General features: G+C 40.9%; 1 long non-coding RNA gene across 2 annotated transcripts; it reads right to left on the reverse strand.

Annotated features, from left to right (window-relative positions):
- Positions 1-353: 353 nt before the first annotated feature.
- On the reverse strand, positions 354-9,612 carry LOC137140751 (uncharacterized). Of its 2 annotated transcripts, none has more exons than XR_010916486.1 (3): positions 7,836-9,612; positions 7,534-7,585; positions 354-6,207 (listed from the first exon to the last, which is right to left on the reverse strand). It is a non-coding gene; the product is annotated as an uncharacterized lncRNA (long non-coding RNA). The 2 variants fall into 2 exon arrangements; XR_010916487.1 differs by having other exon boundaries at positions 7,812-9,612.
- Positions 9,613-9,937: the final 325 nt, after the last annotated feature.

Genomic DNA, 9,937 nt, shown 5'->3' on the forward strand with positions numbered 1-9,937 from the left:
CAAGAACACACACACTAGTTTAAAGCCCCTGCATTTCTTTAAAAACATCTGCTTCTGCCACAACAAACACACACGTGCACTTCCCCCTGGTCATCATGACTTGTGTATTTACTGCTTTGTTGCTCCAACAAACACCATAATTGTCATTTTGGCATGATCCAGATGTGTTTCATCAATCCTCCAAATACTTAATATGGAATGAATGATTTCTAATGTGTTCATGGTGTCCACTCTGTTCACTGTGTAGCATTCATATCATGAGTCAGATGGATGGCATATTTAACAGAATGATGAGGAAGTGGCCCGTTTAATTCTGTGCCAGTGTTATTGTGAGTTTAACATCAGCGTGGATCGGTGTGTTTCTTGATTCATAGTGTGATTCTGTGAGCGATGTGTGCATGTGTACAATATTTGCTTGTGTCTGTGTTTGTCTAGGCAAAGGTGCTTGGCGTGTGGGAGCCGTGTTAACTTGATTTTACCAATGAATCCATCATAAACTGAATTTTAATATGGTTTCTCATTTATAATTCAATTCACTTTAAAAAAGCGCAGCACCAATAAATCACCTGAGATTACAGAAATAAGAAATGAGGAAGAACTAGGTGACTTTTTGCCGAACCAGGCTCAGGGTGGGAAGGCATCTGCCTAGATGGTTCCATAACAGAGGTGCTCGATAGCGAAAGGCTCGTTGCCGACACTAAATTCATGCACAATAACAACTGCACAAAACAATATGGAGGCAGCCGTTCCTGAAAAGTATGTTGGCGTGTGAGTGCCGTACATTCCTCCCCATAAAAATCATTAGTCTGGCCACACACAATGCTACTTAGTCAACAATGTTCTGCTGGAAACTTGAGGCACAATCATAAAAATTCATTTACTTGAACATGTCTTTAATAAGTAGATTAAACCTACACCTTGTCATCTGAACATGTGCATCAACTTAAGAGATAAAACCCACGTTAGACCTTACACACAAAGGGATTAACATGCTTAATGCCACACATTTGCTTCCAATGGATTTTTGATTCACAAAAGCAGGATTCTAAACATGGCTTTATTTTATATATCATAACATCTTGTATTTGTAAATCACCAAACCTTCTGGTTATTTACAGATATACATTCACCTGGCCCAGAGTTTTGGACCCCGCTGCATATGTTTGTGTGTGTGTGTAAAGGTTTAAGACTTCTCCAAACTTCCCTCGTAATCTGAACAATGGTTGTAGTGATTGGACATTTATGCTTGGATGTGGAACAATGTTGCGGTGGTGCCATTTGGCTCAAACCTAAAGAATTCATACGAAAAAAAAACAACAACATAAAAATGGGTTCTATTCCTCTTGCTTGTAGCGGTGTCTCCTGTAGGCAGACAGGACCCAACCGAGCACATGTGCATAAATCCTGGATGCTGTGGGGATCTGTCTGCTCCCAGACTATCACTCCCCGTGGGCACTTGAAGGGCGGTGTGGTGGCTGGTGGACAGGGATCTGCTGACATGACTCCCCAGTTCAAAGAGATGGAGCACAAGATGCAGGCAGAGGGTGAACAGAGCAGCCTTTATACTCGCTCTGGCTTAAGCTGGGGAAACTTGAGCAACCACCCCCCCCCCCCACGGTCACACTGTACCTGGTTACAGACAGGGAGGCAAGTGGCCTTACAGGTGCTGCATAGTGAAGCTGGGCCTGCGAGCAATATCCCCTGAATTTCAATGAGAGGTAAGTGTTGATGGATGGCACAGAGGGAAATGCAGTGTGCTGTAGTGGAGTGTGTGAAAATATCACAAAGCAGTGTGTTCCATCAGAGTCGGGGCTGATGCTGTGGTCAAATTACGCAGCATCTCAGGCCAGTTCCTTTTAGATGCCAAGCACCACTGCTGTAGCTCTTATTGTTTAGTATAATACAACACCCTTCAATTCCTAATCACCTTGTTCTTTCTCTGAGCTTCACTCGGCCTTTCTGTTGATCTCCCTTCGACCTTTCCCCTCTCCTCTCCTCTCCTCTCCTCTCCTCTCCTCTCCTCTCCTCTCCTCTCCTCTCCTCTCCTCTCCTCTCCTCTCCTCTCTCTCTGGCACCATCACTGGCATGGCACTGCTTCATTTTCCATTGGCCCCATGCAGCAGCTCACTAAAGTGCTCCCACTGGAATTATTCCATCGCCTTTCTATGTAGCACCATTCTTCTCTGCCCTTTATATGGGCTGCCTGTTCCCCAGTGTTTATAACCTGCAGTCCATGCACTCACACCTGGCTGTAGATTCTGTTGTACTTGCTGCCCTGCCACTCTGCCTCGAAGCTATCCCCACCCCCCGGCTACACAAAATTACCCCTCAGGTTTTTTATTTTTCCTCTGTTTTTGAACTTTAACATACTTTTATGACACCTTCCTTAGGGCTGACTATGATAACACTTGATGCTGGAGCAGTCTTAAGTGTACATTGGCAGGAGTGGGCAGGTGTCACTCAGCAGGGCCGTGCTGTTTTATTAATAGTATTATATTTCGCCACAGAAGACTATGAATGTGGCTATTCAGCAGACAGTGCGATGAAGGGCTGGAGAGTGAAGTGAAGGAGGCCTTATATGTGTGTATTGAGTAAAGACTGGTGAAGTTAGGGTGGTATGCTGTGCCAGTGTCTGATGCGAGTGATTCAGGGGGTGTCAGTTGTTTGTGTGTGTATAAAGAGAGGGAGGGGGGAGGCTGACATCATTTCTTCCAATACTGAGGGGGGTGTTTTTGCCATTCTCAGCTTAGAGGAGCTGCAACTAGCAGTGCCAGCTACATGTCTTACGAACATTACAGTGGCTCGGTCATTTCTTACTGTACACACACACACACACAGCAGGGAGATACAAGTGCACACATGGTAAGACACAGTTATGCTGGCTGCCATCCACATTTTCACACATACGTAAGCCTGAAAAAAGACGAGTGCACTTCACACAAGCGCACACACACACACCAGCAGATAATTTCCAGTTTAATTACAGAGTGCAGGACTGACAGCTCTGCATTATCACCCTCGGTGAAACCGCCAATTATGGCTCAACATCAGCTGTAAATCTGCCCATCTTAATAAACTAAAGACTGGGCTGGAGGAGGAGGGTGATGGTGCTACACCTTAGTGTATGTGTGTGTGTGTGTGTGTGTGTGTGTGCACGAATACAAGTTGGTACTTGCTTGCACATGTTGCTCAGACTTGGGGCTTAAACACATTAGGCTGCATGCAAAGAACATGCTTTCAGGGGACATTTATGAAGCCTGACAGCACAGCAGAGGGGAAGCAGTCATTTTCAGTGGATGGAGTTTAAAGGTGCAATCTGGAATTTATTTGACCATCCACACTCACATGCATTCAAAATTTGACTTTGGCAAATAGCTGATGGGATATAGGCCTTTTTTAAAAACTTTGTTAAGTCATAGTAGCTCAATACAAATGTCAGACATATGAACAGACCTTTGATGCACATTATTACTTTCATTTTGGTCCTGTATGAAAAAACGAAAACATTTGAACGTGGTAAAGTTAAGTAATTCTAAAATAAAGCATATGCATTAAATTCAAGAAATCCAGAAAGGAATTAAAATTAGAATGGGCTTTATAGATTAAATGATCTTAAATAACACAGAGAACTGCTCATTATGAGGTTTAAAACCTTCAGAGTTTCATATGCAGGGTTTGTTACATAAATTTAAACTGCAGACCGACTTCCAGGAACCCAGCATGTACATGTTGCTGAGATGAGACTCACCCTTCTAAACAGAAACTTTCACTGAATTCTGCTCGTAGGTCTATCAAAAAATGTTGTTATTTATTAGTGAAAGGACTGTGAAACACAACTCTTATAATACTTTGGATTAGAAACGTGTTTTTTACGCTTTAAACACGGTCTTCACCCTTTTGATTGTTTCACTTTAGACCAGCTTCTTCAAATCTTTTATACTTTTTGAGTTTTGCCAGTTTTAGTTTTAGTTTTGGTGAACTTTCACTCATCGCTCACTCTGACTTTTCAGCTTCAGTTTTTGTCTACTTTGTTTTATCTTTTCTCACTTACTTCAGGCAAATTTCATCTTTTACAACCAATTTATGCATAAGTACATAATATATAATTTATACATAGTGACAGGACTTTTAATTGGTGTGGCCAATAGTCAAGACAGTGCCTTCTAAAAGTAGGTCCAGAAACTTCAAATAACAAAGAAGGCTGTATTTAAATTGCCACAATTTATTTATTTAATTGGTAATTGGTAAAAGGTATCACTGTGTTCACTGAAGCCGAAGTCTTGGTTTGTTTTTTCACTTTGTTCCTTCTTTCCTATTCCCTCCTTTCCAGTTAACATACGCCCAGTTTTCTGTTTTAATTCATTCACTTCTAATTTATTTCATTTCACCTTAGCTGGTACTTCTGGAATATTACTGTTACAGTTGGCTTTGGCTAAGTGTACTGTATCTGATAGTAGTACTACTACTTACAAGATTGAATTAGGATGAGCTATAGTATTTGATTCAATGTGTCTTTTTTTGTGTGTGATGACTTAGTACTTTTCTTCATCTTCTCTTCATTTTGGTTAATCACTTTAAAAACACACATTCACACACATCTGTCTCCAACTTGTGTGCTGGTCTTTACAATAAGAGTCCTCTGGTCAAATTAGGACCTCAGAGAAAAGTTAAAAAAAATGTGTCCGATTTGCAAAGTAAAAGCACTAATTAGCAACAGGTTGGTGGTGAAAAATGCCAGATTTTCATAATAAAAGCACTAGTCAGAAACAGGATGTTACCAGGATGGAGGGAAGAGGCCAGATTTTTACAAATAAAATCAGCACTGAAGTCGATATTTAAAACACTTCTCTCCTATTATTTTTTCTTTTCTTTTTTGTTCTTCTGCTTCCTTTTTTTTCCCAGTTTTACTCTAATTTTACAGCTTTAAATGCAAAGATTTCTCAACGCTCTGCCACATATGAGCCTCTGGCATCTTTTCAACAGCGTTTCACCTCTCCCGTGTCAAAATGCCTTTTTTATACGTAATTTTCTAACAGTAGAAATGATGCACAGTGCATAGAGAGCGAGGACTTGCACTTTCTTAGGTTGCTTAGCTTTAATCGCCTGCAGCTTAAGTGCAAGAGTTGCTGTCAATGTTATTACTTTGGTCATTGTTCTTTATTTTTATCTACCCCATGATCTTTCCATTACTCCAACTATCTTTTGTAGTCCATTAAAAAAAGAAAAGTATTATTTGTGTCAAAACTAAGCAACATTTTGGCAGATAATATAGCATGATAATTAACTAGCAGTTACTTCCTGGCCCAGAGCTATGGTTGTAATGACAACAGACAACTGCAATTGAATGCTGTAATGATACAAAGTGTGTACTTTGGTTGCATGGCACTGGAAAACTTTGATGATTATAAATATAGTAACAGTAAAACATAGTTAAACTAGGGGCAATGCTACACATAGGGTTGCTATTGAAAATCACTGACCATTATATCAAAAGTAAATTATATGTTATTTTGTTAGCTCACTAGTATAATGTTTTGCTGAAGAGCCTGTAGAGTATGTTTCATTTCTGACAGTGAATCTGTAGGTGTTGGTTATATCACATGGAAAGAAATCATTTCCTCTTCCCTTCAATCTCAGTTTGGAATGAAAACATCGACTTCATCCTTTCCTTCTGTCTGTCTGCGTGTCTGTCTGTCCGGCCCCTGTGTGTGTGTTTATGTGTGTGTATATTTTTAGTGCTCAGGCTGGAGATTATGCCTGGTATTAATGGGATGGCCCTACGCTGGATGCCCCCCTCCTCTCCTCCGTCACATTCCACCATCCCAAACATATACACTCACATACACGACCTTATGTGACCCATCTCCACCCTGCCCTTCTTGAAAATACACATGCACAGATGGTCTCACACGCACACACACACACACACACACACACACACTCCCTCCTCCCTCCCTCATCTTCCCGGGCCTTTGAACATCAGAGCCGACCTCCCCAATCCCCCTTTAGCAAGCACCCAGACCTGCTAAACCAACAAATGGCCAGTCCATTGTACCGCAGCTTGATCTGGAGTACGTGTGTTGGTTTGGCCTGGTCGGTAGGTTAGGATAAGATTTGGACAGCTTTGGATCCCCTCTAATCCCAGAAAAGCAGAAGCAAAGCCCAGGCCAGGACCTCCGGTGCTTTCAGGGTTACACTCTCCTTCACCTGCGCACACACAAAAAAATTGCACACCAAGGTTATTAAAATAAATTTGATATTTGAAATAATTTTGGGATTCAATCTGACTTTCTTTTCAGTTTTCGTTTCACCAGTGATTTCATCAGACTAAGTTTTATTTCATTCATTTTAGTTGGGGATAAAAGTTGAGTAAAGATCAGCTCAGTGTGAAAAATGCTCTACTGATCATAAAGCTTCAACAATTCAGCAGTAAACATCATTGACATATAGCTACAATGTATTTATTGCATGCTGGCAAATGCTAATAGACATACTTTGAAAAGCCAGACAGTGACTGAAAAATTAAACCCATTGTTTCTCAAACTCTTTTTGACTTTACAATTCGAATTTGATTTCTATGCCACAGAGTTACTTGGCTGAATCGACTGATGTCGGAAACAGACCAACTATGCAGGCCAACTACACATTTTCTGGTATCCGTTTCTCCCTTTGTTTGAAATAATACCTGACATCCTCACCCTACCTCTTCACACTTAATCCGTGTAGCTGATGAGTCTGTTAACCCATTATTCCGTTAATAACATGCTAGTCTCTTCAGTTGCAATAGCATTTTTGATCTCCTGTGTTCTTTATGTCACATGTTCTGCCATTTTGTGAACTTGCAAGTACAGTTAGCTACTGTAAAAGAGTTACTACTCGCAAACTTGTTACCTTGGACACTAACAGGACAATATCGTAAACTAGATGTCACTGTGTGGCTCCGCCATCAAATTGCTGCTTATGTGCAACTGATAAAATTTTCAGTTCATTCATAAGTCCACTTGGACCTACTGTATTTCAGTAATGCATTCACAAGATTGGGACTGACCTTAGGTCACAGTGACGTTCACCTATGTCAACCAATTTCATCATTAAGTCCAAGTTAATGGTTGAGCGAAATGCTGAGATATTGTTTTTAAAAGAATAGAATATAGACGAACAATTTTTAAACATTCAAAATATAATAAAGTAAATAAATTAAATAAACTAAATGCAGTCTAGTTTTTAGACTGGGCATCTGTTTTTTGAACTGGGCATCTGTTCTGTTAAAGATCAGCACCAACATCACATCCTGCTTGACATAAATTCACCAAAAGTAATTTGTCAATCACTGGAGTGATTCTAATGGAGCAAATTCATTTCGCCAAAAAAATGCTGCTGTCTTGGTGTAAGTGGATTTAAATCGGAATTCTTCAAATTGTTTCGTAACATATACACAACACTCAACAAAGAGACTTTAGCCTGAACTTGATGTAACCTTAACTGTAATCTCAAGTCTAAGCTGAAGACATAATCATGTGTAAAAGGTTTTACCTCAAAATTTGTGGCTAGCAATTCTCTCAGACACAAAGGACACTTTCAAACACTGTGAAAAAACATGAAAGAGACATCAGGACATACACATACATATATTCATAATGGGCATGCAATGCAAAGTAATTTCCACTAAATGTCATTCATTCTGCAATCACCATACCTTTCATTTCCCACATTTTCAACATTGTACTTTTCCCTTTCAGGCATCCTGTTGCCATACATAATACATGAAACACATTCAAACCACTGTACATTCAAAACAAGCTTTGATATACCCCTCTGCCTTTTCTTTTCCTAACCTCCAGCTCCTGAAGACTCCTCGGTGACGGAGGAAAGAGTTAAGCCGTGGGGGTGTAAGTGTAATGCACACTACCCCAGCGAATTGACTTTAAACTGGGGAAAGAAAGTCAGAACATGGCAAATGGTTTTGATTTATGTGAGCAGAACCACATTTGATATTCATTTCCGCAGCTGTGGCCAGCTAAAAAAACAGCCTGCAAATAGACCCATACTGACAATGGCTCAGTGTAGCCCTCCGGTGTGTGTGTGAGAGAGAGGGAGACAGTGTGTGTCTTACAGCCTGCGTGCGTCACTCCTATTTTAGGAATGTTTTGGGGCTCTTTCAGTCAAATTTACCGCAGATGTTTCTGATTCGCCAAACACATATAATAAGTAATTATTGAAAACACCTTTCGGTTGCCCAGGGTTGTGTGGTACTTCATTTTGTGTAATCGAAGCTGTGGTTTCTAAGAGTGGCGCAGGATCCAAGAGTTTATTGAAATCCAACAAAACAGCCCTGCAGTCAGAGTTTCCTGAGAGAAGAAAAGAGAAAGAGGAGCTTAACGAAATATTCCTTATTCCACCAGTGTGCAGAGACACAAAGCGTGGAGGAGGGTAAAGGGAAATAGCAGCAGCAGCATTCGCATTCAGTCAGGTGGAAAGATGGTAGCAGATTAGCTGATAAGAAATACGAGAAGGGAGAGCTGCTCATTTGGGCATGTAAACTGTAATATTTGCAAGAATTCTTACATAGAAGTAATTACTCAAATCATCAAGAGGATTAATGTACAAGTATTAGCAAGCACATACACAAAACAACAAAAGTACAAGAGGACAGCCAGCCTGGAAAGTGAGACACTCATGAAACTACTAGAGTTAGATGTGAATCTGATTTAAAATGCAAAACATATGGAAAATGTAATCCTCTATCTCAGAAGAGGTACTCAGTGAACTCTGTGTGACTGGCTCCAACCATGCCCCAATGTAGCTGTCAGTATCTGGCCTCTCGTGACTCCATAGTTCAGGGGGTGTGTTGAGGACTGAATTTACGTCCTCTGCAGGGACTGGACGGTTGTTTTCTGACGTGCATGGCGGTAACGACAATAGCTGGTGTTGGCACATCATTTTTTATCTTCTGTTATGTCCCATCCCATTAAAGCTAAACATTGTAAAGTTCAGCTTTTCTTAACATTTAATTTGTTAACATTTGCTATACAGCAGGCCAACGCTCACCGGGAGCAACTAAGTTTGGGTTCAGTGTCTTGCTCAAGGACACTTTGTGAGATTGGTGGACCGCTCTGGAACGGGTTCCCCCAAGTGCTGGGCTCCAACAGTCAATAACATTGAACAGGTAAATTGAACTTTGGTGAACTTTACAACTTTAAATTGCAATGTTGAGCAATCAGAAGTTGTGTTAACAGTCTTGCAAGTACTTGTCATATGATTCAGTAGGCTGCCTTCTATGGCAGCATGGTTGTGGAATGGTTGCCGCTACTGCCTGAAAGTTGGAAGGTCCCCTGTTTGAATCTACCTGCTGGCAGCCTTTGCATGTTCTTGCTTGCTTGCATGGGCTCCTCCAGGTACTCTGGTTTCTTCCCACAGTCCAAAGACATGCTTGTTTAGCTTAACTCTTTCTGTGTTGGCCCTGAGATAGACTGCTGGCTGTCCCGGGTGTAGCCTGCCTAGTGACAGTTGGGATAGGCTCCAGCTCCCCCCGCCACCCTAAACAGGATAAACAGTTCAGTGAATAAATGGCTGGATGACTTCTAACTTCCAGACATTTGAGGGAACAACGAACAGCAGTTGTAAGTATAACAGAAGAAAAAGTAAAACTTGGTTAAGTATTTTAAGAAAGAGAAAGTATGGTTGGGAAAAGGTCACATTAAATGGGTGGGTGTGAAAGCAGAAGACCTTCAAGCAGGTTTCCTATTTTCTGTACTTCAGTATTCACAAATGTTCCTAAACCAATCCCTGATCTTTTGGGGCCTAAACCTAAGAGGATTGTAGCTCACTGTTCACTTTGTGCATGATAAGAACCTAAACCTGGACCTAGTGAATCACCATGAAGTGGAAGGTCACCTGCTAAACCTTTCATGATAAGACCTGATAACAGCCAGTTGAA

The sequence above is a fragment of the Channa argus genome, chromosome 1 (assembly GCF_033026475.1).
Source record: "Channa argus isolate prfri chromosome 1, Channa argus male v1.0, whole genome shotgun sequence".
In the NCBI taxonomy this organism is placed as follows: Eukaryota; Metazoa; Chordata; class Actinopteri; order Anabantiformes; family Channidae; genus Channa; species Channa argus.